Source organism: Herpailurus yagouaroundi, unplaced genomic scaffold (assembly GCF_014898765.1).
Source record: "Herpailurus yagouaroundi ecotype Mexico unplaced genomic scaffold, PumYag 166, whole genome shotgun sequence".
Lineage (NCBI taxonomy): Eukaryota > Metazoa > Chordata > Mammalia > Carnivora > Felidae > Herpailurus > Herpailurus yagouaroundi.
The window spans coordinates 22,674,739-22,692,041 of record NW_024412407.1 but is presented as its reverse complement, the minus strand read 5'-3'; the positions used below and the strand labels follow the sequence as shown (position 1 = coordinate 22,692,041).

At 39.1% G+C, this 17,303-nt stretch overlaps 1 protein-coding gene across 2 annotated transcripts in view; it reads left to right on the top strand.

Annotated features, from left to right (window-relative positions):
- Positions 1-26: 26 nt before the first annotated feature.
- Positions 27-17,303, top strand: part of RASSF8 (Ras association domain family member 8) — a 118,021-nt gene continuing 100,744 nt past the window's right edge. For both annotated transcript variants that reach the window (XM_040488630.1, XM_040488629.1), the window contains exon 1: positions 27-162. The gene's annotated coding sequence lies outside the window, so the exon portion shown is untranslated. The remainder of the gene's footprint in view (positions 163-17,303) is intronic.

The window sequence follows — 17,303 nt, the reverse complement described above, 5'->3', positions numbered from 1 at the left end:
TGCGGGGCGTGCGGCCCGCCGAGTGCGGCGGAGGGAGGCGCGCCGGGCGGCACGGCCGGGACAGGAGCTGGGCGGCCGCCGAGCTTCGGACGCCGTCGCGTCCTCAGCGCCCCGGCCGGCCTGGGCGGGCGGCCTGCGGGGGCGGCGCAGTTGCGAAACTGAGTAAGTATTAACTTTACTCCGCTGCTGCGATTTCTGGGCAACGTCTAGGATCCCTCCCTTCTCCTCCTGGAGCCTCGGGCTCTCCCTTCCCCGCCCCCTCACCCCTCCGTCTGCACCTTGGGTTTCTTCGCCGGTTCTACCCTGCGGCCACTGGCTCCCAGTTCCTCCGGTTCACCTTTTCCCTGTTGTGTTCGCCTTTGCGCGTTCTGCCCGCCGCGCACACGCGCCTCTGAGAAGTACAAGCTTGTGTCCTGCTTCTCTGTTTCCTCCCAGTGTCCTTGGCAGGGGAGTTTAGAGGCCACTTTTGTTGGGCAGGGAAATGTATGTATGGCTTCTTTAACATTTTTCTCTCCAAATGGAAATCGGATGTTCGCTTGCCGGGTGGCGGTTTGGTGAACGCTTACTTTCTCCTCTGAAAACAGGATTGGTTTTTAGGTTTTAAAATTTTGTTTGAACGCTTAACCGTCCTCCGTCCCTATTTCCCCTTGCCGCCAACCCGTCTGGAGAGGCGAGTCCAGACGAGGGGACTTTAAAAGTAATTCCGTTTTGCAGACTAGAAACTTTGCGAGGGTTCATAGCAGAAAGCATCATAAGCTTCAACCTGAAGGGACGTGAGCTTTGAATGTGGCTCCTTGTGCGGCACTAGAGCTTACAAGCGAGTACCTGGGTTCGTAATTGAGTGTTGGCGTTGTTATTTTAGCATCCTAGAGCCGCCTGGTGTTGCTAAACCACTACTTTTTCAGCATCAAATGGCATCTTGAGCAGAGCAAGCGTTGAATGTAATTACGGGTCAGCATTGCCCCTGGTCTTTAGGGACTTAGAAGAGAAATAGATGCAGGGCACATTTCATAGCTGTGAAACCCATCAGGTTAGCTGTGTCAGTGCATCACAGCATTGCATTAAAAAGAATTCTTCCAGCCTGGTAACAGCGAGGAGGAACATTTACAAATTTTCCAGTATGATGTGGCTCAGCAATTCTTCGTTAGATCTGTTGTGTCACTAGAAAGGACCTTTAAAAAGGTATAGAGCTCAGCTTTTCTGCCGATTGGATTAACCCCTCATTCTGGTAGAAGGCCTCAGGTAGTCCTCCTCCCCCCCCCCCCCCCCGTCTTTGTTTTTTTTTTTTTTTTTTTTTTTTTTCTTTCTTCTTTGGGTTGTCAGCAGTTGGCGATCCTGTTTTGAAGGACTAGAAAACGGGAAGCTTTTCTTAATGGATTTTCAGCATCCCGTCCTTTGCCTGGGTGAGGCAGTAGTGAATGCCAGCTAGATCTCTGCAGGGAGAGGTGCAGGTGGACACAAGAATCTGGCAGAAGGACACTGTAGTACTATCATTGGGGGGGGTGGTTTGTGTGTTTATCTTTTAGTGGGCATATTAATGCTACTTTTTATTTATCTCCATGGGGAATCTCCCAAAACCATGAAAATTACATGTGACCATACCCAGCTTTAAGAAGACTGAATGTAATTTGATTATTCTGTTGAAGGATCAGACTTAACAAAATAGAATTTGTAATGTAGGCGATAAGACCTTTCAAAAATCTCTCCCTTCCTCATTTTCTCTCCTTTTAAGAGCCTCAAGCTGGTACTTTCAGTAATAGACACAATTGTTAGTAATGCATTGAGTTCTTTCTAGGTTCATTAATCAAGCCTAATTTCTGGCTTCAATAGCTGAGGGGGACATCAGCCCAGAGAGGGAGAGAATCATGAGACTGTGCAGATAGGAAAGGCATTTCAGTTTGCTAAAGTGTCAATGTGCTGCAGAGAAAAGCAGTTAAAAAGAAGAATGTTCAGGTTTTAGCATGCACATTTACTGAATTTGGCATTTGGTTGAGATATTTGGGAATTCCAGATTTTAAATTCTACAGTTATGGTATCCTTTCTTTTTGCCTAACATTGTATCCTTTTAAGTTTTTGATTGTTTAATGGGAATCTCAATACTTCCTTTTGTAGCCTTCTGTACTGGGTGACTTGCATTAATTTTTTACTTGAATGGTTTAGCCATTTTGAGAAATAGTTTTTCAGAATTTCTTACTCAGTTGATCTGTCTTATATTGATTCATGTATGGTTTGTGAGTAAAAATATTGTTCACTGCTGGGTGTTGTTGCTCTTTTCATTATCGTTGATTTCTGGCATAGTGGCTTTGCTCCTTTATTGTAAACCATTAAGGTCCTAGGTATCTTGCGGGTGTTCAAAACATTGCAAAACTCTGCAGGGAGAAGTGGAGAGGGGATAGGGAAACATTATGCATCATAAATCTGAGAACTTGGATTTATTTTCTTTTAATTTTTTTTTAATGTTCTTATTTATTTTTGAGACAGAGAGAGACAGAGCATGAGCAGGGGAGGGGGAGAGAGAGGGAAACACAGAATCTGAAGCAGGCTCCAGGCTCTGAGCTGTCAGCACAGAGCCTGACACGGGGCTCAAACTCACAGACTGTGAGATCATGACCTGAGCTGAAGTCGGACGCTTAACCAACTGAGTCACCCAGGCACCCCTGAGAACTTGGATTTAAAAAATAACATATCCGAGCGCCTGGGTGGCGCAGTCAGTTGAGCGTCCGACTTCAGCCAGGTCACGATCTCGCGGTCCATGGGTTCGAGCCCCGCGTCCGGCTCTGGGCTGATGGCTCAGAGCCTGGAGCCTGTTTCCGATTCTGTGTCTCCCTCTCTCTCTGCCCCTCCCTCGTTCATGCTCTGTGTCTCTCTGTCCCAAAAATAAATAAACGTTGTAAAAAAATTTTTTTTAAATAAAAATAAAAAATAACATATCACCTGTTTACTCACCTTGGGTGCTAGCTTGCTCCAACCCCATGTAGATTTCAAAATGGGAAGTATGGACATAGTTTCCAAGAACTGTGTATAGTGAAAAGAATGCTTACCCCACAGCCAGCCAACCAGACTTGAGTAGCAAGTGACTTTGTCACTTTGAACTGATTTAGCTTGGCCATGCTACTTCAACCTCATGATCTACAGTTTGCTTTGTGTAAAATGGGAATACTGTTCCTAAAAGGGATGCTGTGACAAGTGAAATAGCTAACATAGTGTCTGGTACATCTCAGTCAATACATGACAGTATCTGACACTTCTCAAGAACTGAGCTCTTGATTACCCAACCTTTCAGCCTGTTTCTCCTGTGTTTTTCATCCCCTCCATCCAACAAGTGGCTCAGGCCAGAAGGCTAGAGTTTAACATTCACTTCTGTTCTCACCTCCCCTCCCCACCCCCAACCAGTTTGTCACAAAGTCTGTATTTACTTTTCTGGAAAAATCTCTTTCAAACCTGTCTGATTTTCAATCTCCACTATGTTTCCATTCCACTTGAGGCCACCATTATCTTTCCCCATTGCCTTCTGCATGTACTCTGTATCCCTTCAGTCTCTTTTCCTACCAGCAGCCTAAAAAGAAAAAAAAAATGTCACTTGCTATTTAAAGTCTTCAAAGCTCTAAGAAAACACATTTATTTCTCCAGATATAATATGAGATCTTCAACATACCTATAAAGTCCTGCATGGTTTGGCCACTGCCCACCCCCAATCTTCGTCTCTTGCTAGCCATATTGTTCAGTTCTCCAGCAGGCTCACATCAGGGCTCTTGCTCATGCTGTTGGTCTTTCTATTTTAGGACCATCTCCTTGAGTAATTTGTCATCCTTGGATATGGATTCAAATATCCTCTCTATAAATTTCTTCTCTGAGAAGACCCTATCCTTAGCATCATGTCATTAAGAAATTCTTTATTTTCTCCCTCATAGCACAATCCATCTATCTTGCCTTTTTTGTGTGTATCATAACTTATATATTATTTACTTAATGTTTCTTTCTTAGCCTGAAGGTCAAAGTAATACCCGGTTTATTCACCAGTCTATACTCAGTGCCTGGTACAGTTAGTAGGTGCTCAATAAAGGATTCTTGTTATAATTAATAAGATAATGTCAGTTTTATATTTGTGTCTTGGTTGCCTCCTATGTCACTGTTCATTCTGCTTTTCATAACAGAAAAGCCAGACTGGTGCTCTCCTGTGTTCCTTCATTGCTGGTGTTAAATGTGTAATATGAAACAGCCTTTGCAGATACGAGGCAAAATTAATGCATTTGGGCTATGTGGAAAATTCATAGTAATAAATTGAGACACCTTTTAATTAGTGTTACCCTTGTGATTTTCTGTTGTAGATAATCCTTTTTCTAAGTACATCATTAAAGTAATTACGGGTTTTTTTCATCACAGGATTACTGAAAGAAAAAAATCTTAGTAGTTCATATTATTTTACACATGTCATAGGATAATATGTTAGCAGCTATTGATCGCTCAGTGTCAGACTTCAAAGGAAGGTAGAGAAAACTAGTAGAAAGATGAGAGTTCTAGTTCTAAGGATGTTTAGTACTTTCCAGCTGTTGATGTGACTTGCATAAATAACTACATATCATTTGAACATTTAGTTAAGGTAGCAGAGTAGTTATTTAAAAATTGGAGCCACCTAGAGGTCTGTAAATTCTTTTTCCTTCTTTCACTAAAGCATTCCTTCTTTTAGCAAAAAAAGTTTCATGACTTTCCAAGGCCAAGGAAGGCTTAAAGCTTTGAGTATTTTTGTCATGTGGTTGCTCTCTACAAATTATTAGTTTGATGCACTATAGTTCTAAAGTGCTTATGTCCTTAGTATTAATGTTTCTACTCTAATTCTTAAGTAATAACCCACATTTCTTTTGACTTATTTCTTAGGACTTGAGTTTCTTTTTAGAATTTTCCCTTGCACTCTTAGAGTATAAATCCAACTCCTCTTTCGTTTTGTAGCTTATACTTTAGGTCATAAAGTATACAGAGAATTTAGGAGTTGATTCTAGTTCTTTCACGATTTATTTGTTTGCATTTAACCTCTGGGTGTCTCCTAAATGTTATACCTCATAAGTGGTCTAGACTCTGAGTTTTTGTCAGCAAGAAGCTGGATGCCCTTGGATTGGGAAAGTAAGGGAGATTACAGCAGCATTTTTAAGTCCCTATTATATGCCAAGCTTGAGGCTAAGTGCTCTCGCAAAAGAACAGTGTGAGTGGTTCATCCAGTCAAAATCATAAAAAGGAACTATAACCTTTCCATACATTTGCTTCACTCAAAGAAATTGTTTTTGTTGTTCCTCCATTTCCCTGCCCTTTATTTTTCTAGTTAGGAAGGCATGGCAAGATAGTGAAGCCCTCTCTAGCTCAGCCCATTACCTTACCTTTTTATTTATTTAGACCTGAATTTACTTGTATAAAAATACCGGACGTGGGGCCAGAAAGGGGCATGCCCTTTGATTTGTCTTTGAGGTAGGTCTCTGTGCTCCAGGATATTTGCACCATGAGTAGCTACTACTATGGAGGAGAAAAAAGTTATGGTTGAGAGTCCTAGTTATTTTTCCCCATATATATATATATATATATATATATATATATATATGTGTGTGTGTGTATATATTAATATATATATTAACATATACACACGCATATGCATATGTATGTATATATATACATACATACGTACATGCTTACTGGTTACTTTGGGTGACCTTGAATGAGTTGCCTGAAGCTTTATAGCACCAACAATATCTATTACCTATTTATTTCACAGCCTTGCTATTGGATTTAGAAGACTTATTTTTGGCAATGTTTTTTTTTTTTTTTTTTTGTCACATTCAAATATATCACAAAGCTCATTACAATTAACTCCAATGCTGTCAAGTTCTATGCATTAAGAAAAATGTTTTCTTAGCATATGTTTTAACTCTTTGTTTTGATAAGCAATCAGATAGGAGTATAGGTTGTAACAAGAGGAGAGTTGTAATACTTTTCTACCAGCTTTTATTCATGTGTGTGATATATCTTGTCGATTGTTAATGGTCATTGGCTTCTGGTTAATCATGTTTATCCTTAATTGTAGTAAATTTATTATTGGAAAATCACCTAAAATTAAATTATTTTTCAGAAAGAAGCACATGCAGTGGAAAAATTAGAGTGCTTTTAATGGATAGGTATTGGACAGAAAAGTAAGATATCACTCTACTTTTGCTTAAAATATTTGAATAGATTTATAATTTCTGAAATCCTACTGCAGAAATAGTATTGAAAGGTAGGTTGGGAATAATTTGTAGTGTTTAAGGTAAAATTTGGGCGTTTCTGAAGCAAGTTCTAATACTTGATGCCATTAGATGTCAGGAAAGTAAACTAGTTTATTTGTGCTACATTTTCCTTATTTTCTTTTTGTATATAATGACTTCCTTCTTTTATATCTCTTTTTTAATTTTTATTTTTTATGTTAAAATTTTTTAATGTTTATATTTGAGAGAGAGAAAGACAGAGTGAGCAGGGAAAGGGCAGAGAGAGAGGGAGACCCAGAATCTGAAGCAGACTCTAGGCTGAGCTGATGCACAGAGCCTGATGTGGGGCTTAAACTCATGAGCCATGAGATCATGTCCTGAGCCAAAGTCAGAAGCTCAACAGACTGAGTCACCCAGGTGCCCCATCTCTCTCTTTTTTTTTTTAACCTCTTTAGTGAGCCAAGCTGAGGTGAACAGCTTAGTAACATGCAATGAACTGCACACATTTAAGTGTACAGTTTGATAAGCTTTGACCTACATATATAAATATGAAATCATGACCACAGTCAAGATAGTGAATATATATATCACCCTCCCCAAATTTCCCATTCCCATTTGCAGTCCCTTCCCTATCCATCATCCCCTCCCCGACAAAGCACAGCTTTGCTCTGTCTCTGCAGAGTAGTTTGCATTTTCCAGAATATAAATTAATGGAACATGTAATATATTCTTTTTTGGTCTGACTTCTTTCACTCAGAATAATTATTTATTTGGAGATGCATTCATGTTGATGTATGCAGCATTGATGAATAGTGTTCCATTATATGTATATACAACAAATTATGTATGTACCTATTGATGGACATTTGGGCTGTTTCCAGTTTTTGGCTATTACAAAGGAAGCTGCTGTGAATATTTGCATATAATCTTTGTGTGGACATACGTTTTCATTAATCTTGGGTAAGTACATAGGAGTAGAATGGCAGGGTGATGGTAGACATACATGTTTAGCTTTTTCAGAAACTGCCAAACTGTTTTCCAGAGTGATTATACCATTTTATTTTCCTACCAGCAGTGTATAAGCATGCTAGTTCCTTCACTTCCTTCCCAACAATTAGTATGATTAGTCTTTTTTAATTTTAGTTATCAGCAGTATTTCATTTTTATTTTAATTTACCATTTCCCTAATGACTAGTGGTGTTAAGCACCTTTTAATGTATTTTTTGCTATGTTTGTATCTTCTTTGATGAAGTGTTTGTTCAAGTGTTTTGCCCACGTTTTTATTGGGTTGATTGTTTTTTTAATTGTTGGATTTTGAGAGTTCATTATATATTTTGAAAAATCCTTCATCCAATATATGTTTTGCAAAGATTTTCTCCCAGTTTGTGGCTCACACTTTCATTTTCACAGTGACTTTTGAGGAGAAAAGGTTTTTAATTTTGATGAAGTCCAGCTTATGATTTTGTTCTCTTATATATTGTGCTTTTGGTGTCCTTTTTAAGAACCTTTGCCTAAGCTAAGTTCACATAGATTGTCTTCTAAAAGTTTTCTGATTTTCTTCTAGAATTTTTATAGTTTTAGGTTTTACATTGAACTATATCACCTATTTGAAGTTATATTTTTAAAATAGACTTTTTAGAGCAATTTTAGGTTCACAACAAAACTGAGGAGAAGGTACAGAGATTTCCCATATACTCCCTGTCCCCACACATGCATAGCTTCCTCCATTACAGTATTCCCCACCAGAATGGTGCATTTATTGTAGTTGAACCCACATTGATTGACACATCATTATAACCCAAAGTCCATGGTTTATGTTAGGGTTCACTCACTCTAGGTGTTCTAAGTACTGTGTGTTTAGGCAAATTTATAATGACACATATTCATCATTATAGCATCCCACAGAGTAGTTGCACTGCTCTAAAAATCCTCTGTACTCTGCCTATTCATTTCTCCCTCTCCTAATCCCTGGAAACCACTATGATCTTTTTACTGTCTCCACAGTTATCCCTTTTCCTGAATGTCATATAGTTGGAATCATATGGTATGTAGCCTTTTCAGATAGGTCCTTTCATTTACTAATACGCATTTTTGTTTTCTCCATGTCTTTTCATAGTTTGATAGCTCGTTTTAGCCCTGAATAATATTTCATTATCTGGATGTACCACAGTCTGTTTATCCATTCACCTACTGACAGACACATCTGTGTCCAACTTTTGGCAATTATAAATAAAGCTGCAAGAAGCGTCCATGTGCAGGTTTCTGTATGGGCATAGTTTTCAACTCCTTTGGATAAATACAAAGGAACACAATTTTAGGGTCATGTGGTAAGGGTATGTTTGGTTTTATAAGAAATTGCCACATTTCCCAAGTGGTGTACCATTTTGCATTCCCACCCTCAGTGAATGAGAGTTCCTGCCCTTCCACATCCTTAACAGCATTTGGTGTTGTCAGTGTTTTGTATTTCAGCCATTCTAATATTACATTGTTGTTTTAATTTATATTTTGCTGAAGACTTATTATGTGGGGCATCTTTTTATATGCTTATTTGCTGTATCTCTATCTTTGGCAAGGTATTAAGGTGTTTAGTCTATTGAGTTAATTTTTTTTTTTTTATTGAGTAAGTTTTGGGTAGAGTTGATTTTTGGCATATGGCAATCTAATTGTTTCACCACTATTTGTTAAAAAGACTATTATTTCTTTACTGAGTTGTTTGCATTTTTGTAGGAAATGAGTTGTTCTTTATATCTCTTTTTATTATATCAGTTGACATTGATACCTGGATAAAACAAACTAAAGGAAAAGCAACTAAATCCTATTCTGGACAATGAATGTGTTTTTGTCATGTTTAGTAAAATTTCTAGTTTCCTTACTGTAGCCTTTATGTAAACCTTTCCTACGCAAACATTTCTTCTCCCTTTATTTCTCTTTTTGTTATTGGCTATGTATTATAATAAAGTCTGGTGGTGGGACATGCACAACTTACCCCTGTAAATTTTAATTAACTTTACTGTTAATGAAAATTATTTGTTTTCTCTCTTTGAAAATCTCTCAACCTAGATTACACCTTCCATTTTAATTTTCCTAGTTTTGATGGTCTGTCTCTTCTCCTATTGTTGAGTCATGACATATGGTGTATATTGGAAAGACTGCTCACTTCAGTTAAAAACCTGGCTGGGACTGGGTAACCTTGGAGAAGTTATAAAGCTCACCCCTTCTCAAGTTTCCTTTAAATGGGGCTACTATTTCATCACTCAGGGGTGTTTTGGAATAAAAGTGATGTTTGTATGTGTCCATATATGGAAATGAATGTAAATGAAATGTCTCAGTGAAGAGTTAGTGCCTTTCTCCCTTACCCAACTCCAGTTAAGCTGTGGATACTCATTCTCTCTCAACTGAACAGGCCCCAGTGCTCTTTGGAGCCAACTGAACAGGAGTCTGAACAGGCCCCAGTGCTCTTTGGAGGAGACAGGTGCTCCACAGTCTGTCTAGGCAAGTGGTCTGAGGAGAGAACACTGTCAGTGTAGATGATAGAAAGGTGGAAGAAGAGTGTTTGCTAGTTAACGTGGGTGACATCCTCCTCACCCCTCGCAGTCTGGAGTTGGCTGCCCTCTAGGCTATTCTCCATTAGTAATCCTTTCTCCCTATTGGATTTCAGTCTCATCTTTCCTTCTCTTCTTATCCTTAGCCTGGAAAGAATATGCTCAAATCTCTCTTGACATTGCTACACCTCCTGTCTACTTCTGTCTCCTTTCTCAGCCAACTTCTTTGAGGAGGTGTCTGTGCTTAATGCTTCTACTACTCACTCCTCAGCCAGGTACCATTTCTTAGAAACATTTTGCCACAGCACCAATTTCTTAATTGCCAAAATCAATGGAAACTTCTTACTTCTAATATAACAGAAGCTTTTTGTAGTGTGTTTGCACTGTTGAGCTATCTTCCTGTGTCTCCAGACTTCTCCTCGGCTTCCTTGTCAGCACTCTTTCTTTGTTCATTTATTTATTCAAAAATGACAACAAAACACACAACACTGCTCTCATAGAAAGTGCTCCATGGAGGAAGTTAGATAATGAGTAATTTTACATTCTTTATATGATGATAAATGCATCAGAGGAAAAAAATATAACAAGTTGGAGAAATTGAAAATGCTGGGATTGGGAGTGGAGGTGTTACATGATATTGGATAGGCAGGAAGTCCTCACTCATGAGAACACATTTCAGTAGAAAACTTAATGAAGCGAAGGACGTAACTCTGCAGCTGTCTGGAGGAAGAGCACTCTACACAGAGGAAACATTGAGTGCCTAGGCACTGAAGCAGGTACATACAGTTGTCTCCAGATCAGTGAGGCTGGGAGTGGGGCCAGGGCATGGGACAATAGCAGTAGATGAGGCAGTGGGGCCTATATACCAGGCCCCTTATTGGCTGTGACAAGGATCTTGGGTTTTACTCTTGAGTGAGAAGACAGTTGAGGATCTTGAAGAGAGGAATGAATAAATTGGAGAGTAGCATGGAGTAGTAGGTGAGAGGATGAACTGTGGAGCTGGCTGCTTAAGTTAAAATCCCAGCCCTAAACTTAACTGGCTCTGTGACCTTGTAGTAGTTCTGTAGCTTCTCTGTGCCCCATTGGTAAAATGGGAATACGAATGATCTCTATCTCACAGTGTTGTTATGAAGATGAAATGAGTTAATATTTATAAAGAACAAAGCATGGCAGATAGTATTATAAAATGCTTGTTAAATAAAATCAGTAAAATAGAAAAGGCTCCCTGTGCTTCCAGGTCTTGTCAAGAGGAATTTAGAATAGAAGCAGAAAGCCTAAACATGGAAACAGCCTAAGTGTTTATCAGTCAATGGATGGATAAAGGAAATGTTGCATATGGAATATGATTCAGCCAGAAAAAAAGGAGTTTTGCCATTTGTGACAACATGGCAAACCTTGAAAGGACAGACCTTGAAAGCATTATGCTAAGTGAAATAAACAGAGAAAGACAAATACTGGATGATCTCACTTATATGCATAATCTAAAGAAAAAAAAAAAACACCTGACTCATAGATACAGAGAAAAGATTAGTGGTTGCCAAAGGCGGGGAGTGGGGGTGGTTGAAATGGTTGAAGGGGGTCAAAAGGTACAAACTTGTGTTTATAAGATACGTAAGTCCTGGAAATGTTGGCTCATGGTGGTTCAATAGGAAGGAAGGAAAAGGAAAAAAAGAAAACCAACTAGGAGATGATTGCAATAATTCATGCAAGGAATAGCTTAGTTGAGGTGCTAGTTGTGAAGGTGGGGAACAGGGTCACATTGTGGGTGTATTTTGGAAATAAGGATGACTTACTGGCTCAGGAATAGATCTGCTTTTCCTCCCATCTCTGATCTTTCTGGCTCAGTCTTCTTTGCTCCTTCCTCTTCTCCCTTTTGACCAAGGGTTCTCAGAAAGGGTAGTAGTGTTTGGAAATATGTGGGAGCCCTTTTTGGCTGTCACAGAGATGAAGTTGTGGATATTTCTTGTGTTCAGTGAGTGCTCAATATCATGCATGATGAAGATATGTCTTCTGCAATTTGCCAGTAGCTACCTTGTAGAGAAATGCTGCTTTAGACCTTCTTCCCACCTCTCCTACCTGTCCCCTGGCCTAGGATTTCCTAACCTGTGGTCCTGTGTGGGTAGCAGGGGGCCTATAAGCTACCAAGTATTTTTTCCAAAATGTTTGTTTATATACATTTTAGTGAGTGGGGTAGTGGTAAGAATTTTAATCAAGTTCTCCAAAGGGTTCATATCCTCAGAATGCAAGAATTCCTGTTATGGGTGGTCTTACCCACCTTCATGGTTTTTATTCTGGCCTGTATGGTGGTGGACTTTCAAATCTGTTCCTTTAATGTTCTGTGCTTTGACTTCTAGACCCTTCTCTACTGAACCATGCAACACTTCCTCAGGATCAACATGTCTTCTAACTTCTTCCTGTATTTCCCACCTGGGTTTGTGGCACCATCATCCACCTTATTCTTAATCTTGCCTTTTTTGTGCCACTTCACCTTGACTAATTCATCTAGTTCTGCTTTTACCTCCTGGACTGCTGAGGAATTTTTTTTTTTTTTCCATTTCCCCTTCATACACTACTCTAATTTAGCATCTCTGATTTAGATTGCTGCCACTTTGCTGGTCTTCCCACCTGAGACCCATCTTCCACATATCAGCAGATGACTGCTTGGATACAGAAATCTCACTGTGTCACTGACTTGCTAAAAACAGCTCTGTCAATGCCTGCAGGGTTGCATACAGGATCTCTGAAATCTGGCGCTAGTTCCCTGTCGTGGGCTGTTCAGGAGGCTGTCCTGCCTCCCTGCTTGGCTGCCCACCAGCTCTCCTCCCTCACCTGTCTTTCTGTGCTGGCCTCTAGTAGGACCAAACTAATAAGCTGTTTTATGCATTGATGCTGCAACATCTAAATATGCTATTTGGCCACATGAAAAAATAGTTCAGTCTCTTTCTTACCCATACTTTATAGCTTTAAAACCAAGCTTGGCTATCCTCTCTTCCTGAAGGAAGTGCTCGCTCACTTAGAAGTCCATCTTGCCTTCCTTATATATCATATGCATGCATATTTCTCTTCTTTCTTTGTGCTGTAATTTCAGAAGCTCTCTATTTCAAACAGATGAGCTTCTAAGAGGCTCTTCTTAAGCTCATTTGTTCATAGGTTCAAAGTGACTAAGAAGACTAAGCTTGCAGTCCCCCAGTGCAGTTCAAGGAGTGTAAGTTGGTTCTTTGAAGCTTTGTAACCAGTTATGCCCTTGCTGCTGGATGTTCAGTGGGGCATCTTTTTCTGAAGTGGAGCACCTTTGTCTACATTAAAAATCTCTTGAGGCAGATGGGTCCTTTATGGTCTCTTTGGAGCCCCGGGGAGCCCCTTAGTAGCCCTTGGAGTCCAACTTCACTCCTTACCTCTTGAATTATAAGAGCCTCAGTGGGTTCAGTTTTGGCTGTACTCAGCCTTTCTGTTCTAGAACAATTTCCTGGCCTCCTGAACTAACTTTGGGCCAAGTTTCCATTTTTAACACTGATCATCCTGTTGTATATTCAAAATGGAAAAACTTCTGAAGATCTCTCTGTTCTGGCTGATTATTACTGCTAGGTTAATAGGTATAGGTTAGCCTGTTTCACCCTCAGCCCCATTCATCCTTTATCCTTCAGGGTTCCATATACAAAAGGAAAAAAAAAAGAAAAATATTTTTTACCACTCTCAGCTATTTTTATTAGTTATCCTTTTGTTTCTGCCATAATTTTGTGTCTTTTTTATTAGTACATTAGACATGTACTGTAGCTTTTCATCATGAGATAATGATAGGGTTAATAATGTTTTTTTAAAATACTTTAAAGCATATTTTAAATATAGCAAACACATTCATCCACAGACTAATGAACAGGAAGGTGCCCACCCAAGGCAGAGTTTTCAGAGTTTGGCTGTGGAGCCAGTATATGTCCCCATCTTGGCAATTGTGATACGAAAGCTCAGGAGTAGGGAGGTCAGGATATGTTTCGTGTCACCTGCTAGATTGTGGATCTCCTTGAAAGTGAGATCCATATTTAATTATCCATCAACTACAATCTCTTTAATGGAAGGAACTTGTCTGATTCTCCTTGGATTCGTAGAGCATGGAACTGTTAGTTGTTGAATGAATTCATTTGCTAGCTAGTATTTATACCCTCAAGGGAAACCGTACTAAACTTCCTGTAAGTATATAGTTGTGTAGACTAAACAAAGAGTTTAAAATATAGACGACTAAAACATTCATGTTACATGGATGACTGAGGTGATACTGAAATTTGGGTTGGTAGGAATGGATATTTTACTTGGCTTTTGAAAACACTTCAACAAGTAGCAACTACCATGGTCAACAGTAGGATTTTGTAGATGATATGAGGAGAGGTGATGTAGTCTGTGGAAGCTTATTGAGCAATGAGGATGCAGTAAATATATAAATAATTACATATGGCAGAGTATGTTATATATATTATAAATATATTAAGCAGAGTATGAGGAGAGAGTGGCTAAATGACTTAAAGGTAAACGTATTTGCTATGGCAATTTTATAATAATAATTGGAAACATCTAAATGTTTGATTACAGGGCACTGGTTAAGTAAATGGTGGCACAGCTTCCAGATATACTGTTAGATAGCCATTAAAAATATTTATAAAGAATTTCTAGTAATTTGGGTAAAGCATATGCTTTATTGTAGGGGGAAATATCAGAATATAAACATACATAGACAACTTTTTTTTTTTAAACCAGGCATCTAGGAGGAAGAAAAGCACCAGGAAGAAAATAAACCAAAATATATACACTGCATCTGACTTCAAGTATATTATATGTGTGTGTGTATCTATGTGTGTGTATTACACATATACAATACATATCATAAATATACACTTCAGTGAGTTTTTTACACACTGAACCTATCCATGCAACAAATGCCTAGATTAAGAAATAGAACATTATCAGCATTCCCACAAGCCCCCCTGTGCTCTTAACTTTCAGTGACATTCCAGAGTTTTGACTGTTTTTGTTCCTTCCAGAAATGTAATAATACAACATGTACTCTTTTGTGTCTTAATTTCTCACACTCAGCATATGTGATTCACCCATATTGTGTATAGTTTTTTAGGTTGTTTATGTTTATTACTTATTATGGATGACTTTTAATCATGCTCTTTTGTGTTTTCCAAAATTTGCTATAATGAGCATGTATTTATAATCAGAAAAAGATTACATTTGTTTTTTCAGAGATGCAAAGTCAAGTTTATTTGTGCCTGCGTAGATTCAGTTACCCAATTCAGCTAGACCATGGAACGTATGAAGGAGAATTGAGAAAATAAATTGTGGCTATTTAGAAACAGATGTGCAGTGCAATATGAACTCAGTATCAAGACAACCAGATTCTGTTTTGTCATTTAGTAGTCATCAGACTGTGGACACACTCTTTAATTCTTTGTTCCTCAGTTTTCTCATCCATTGGTCAATTAGGTATGATGATATCTTCCTTATAAACTAGGCATAAGGGTTAGCTGGAGATCATGAGTCTGTGAGTCTGCTAGGTGGTGAGGTCCTTCATTTAAAAACTGGAGTTAGAGAGGGTGGATGTGCAAGGAGGGAACTCATGTCCAGTTCCCATTTTCTCTATGAAGTGAGGGCTGAGGGTTCTTTGTAAGCAAAAGCACATGGCTTTGACGTATTAGTTTGTGCAAAGCAAAGAAGCTTTGGGGCAGGCAGCCCTTAAGTACTCAGGGAGCTAGGGGACCCAAGGGGGAATGCAGGAAGAATGCAGCAGTGTTGAGGGCCCAGCTGAGGTTGGAGCATAAATGTGAATATAGTGTGTAAGTTTTTCCTCCAGAAGATTATGATTTATCTGGGCTACCATTAAGGAAGGAGGAAGAAAGAAAGCCACTGACACATGAGAAGTACGATGTCTAATCTACAAAGAGAACACTGTTTAAAGGGAACCTCTGATTTAAAATGTGTATTATAGAAGTCCACAGTGATTTGGAACTTAGATTGTCTTTTTCCAAGCATATTTGCACTAAAAGGGAGGGCTAAGATTTTAGTCTAGCCCACAAAGGTCCACAGAACAGGCAGGCAGGTATCTTTTACTAACATGTTTTCTAGTTTTGAGAGTCCTAAAATGAACTAGTTTTAACTATTTTAGATCCTTCAAATAAAATAGGGCTTGATGTGTCAGCCTGGAACTGTATTCATGGATAGCATTGTTTCTATGAGAGTAATACTCAGGTACAGTGAAAACTTCTGGGAATGCACTCTTGAGTTTTTTCTGACGCCTCCAAATATAGGGATAGGTGAGCACTAGTTTCTGAGCCCAATACCTGGAAGGTTAGCTATTTGTAGATAAATGATGTTGGTTCCTTTGCTCAGTTTTAATCCATTCACACAGTATCTATTGAGTGCCTACCAGCTGGATATGCAAAAACAAAGAGAACCAGTCTTATCTTCCAGGTAGTTTGTATCTGGGCCAGGTATTTAAAGAAATAATTTTTGGAATGTGGTAACAGATAAAATGGAGATGTGGGTTCTTAAGGTGGGATTGGAAGTGAGTGTTTCTGGAAAGGTGTTTCTGAGTCTGCCTAAAGAAATCAGGGAAGGTTTAAGAGGAAAATTCACTCTTGAGTGAAGACTTGAGGAAGAAAGGCATTTTCTAGGAGGACACTCCATACTGAGGAAATGATAGACACCCCCCTGGGAACAGTACATAAGGGAGAACATGGTCTGTTGGAAAAGTACAGTAGTTTTGTTATTTCTTAAAGTTAGAGGTGTACAATGGAGTCGGGGAATGGCAGGAACTGAGGTAGGGACCCCCACTCCCCGGCTCCTCTTGCAACCCAGGGGTTGGGGAAGGATAGCACATTGTCCTAAAATTAGTTTAAGTTTCTGTTGATAGCATGATTGGTTATGAGAAACAGTTTTTCTATTTCTGTTCTGAATTAAGATTTTTACTTCTTTAGATTTTACATTAGGAAGAAATTTAGAGATTGCTTTAGAATTAACTGGGGCTTAGAGTACTGCTCAGTGTCTTTTATTACAGTGTATTTAGATCACCTCGTGAATACTCCACAAACATTTATGAAGCACACATTATGTTGAAGGAATTATACTTGTGGTGGATGGTATTACAAGGATGAGAAATGGCCCCTGCCTTTCAAGAAGCTTACCGTCTAGTTAGTGAAGCAAAACTTGAATTTTCAAAAGTCCTATTATGGAAATAAATATAATAGCAAAAGAAAGAGGATTAAAGATAATAGCAAAAGAAAAGAGAATGGGCTTGTTACTTAGAACTATGGGAAGCTGAGGAATGTATTTAGAAGACCATGTAATCAGGGTGCCTGAGTAGCTCAGTCAGTTAAGTGACCAGACTCTTGATTTCCGCTTGGCTCATGGTCTCAGGGTCTTGGGATTGGCCCCGCATTGGGCTTCAGGCTGGGTGTGGAGCCTGCTTGGGATTCCCTCCCTCCATTCCTTCCTTCCTTCCTTCCTTCCTTCCTTCCTTCCTTCCTTCCTTCCTTCCTTCCTTCCT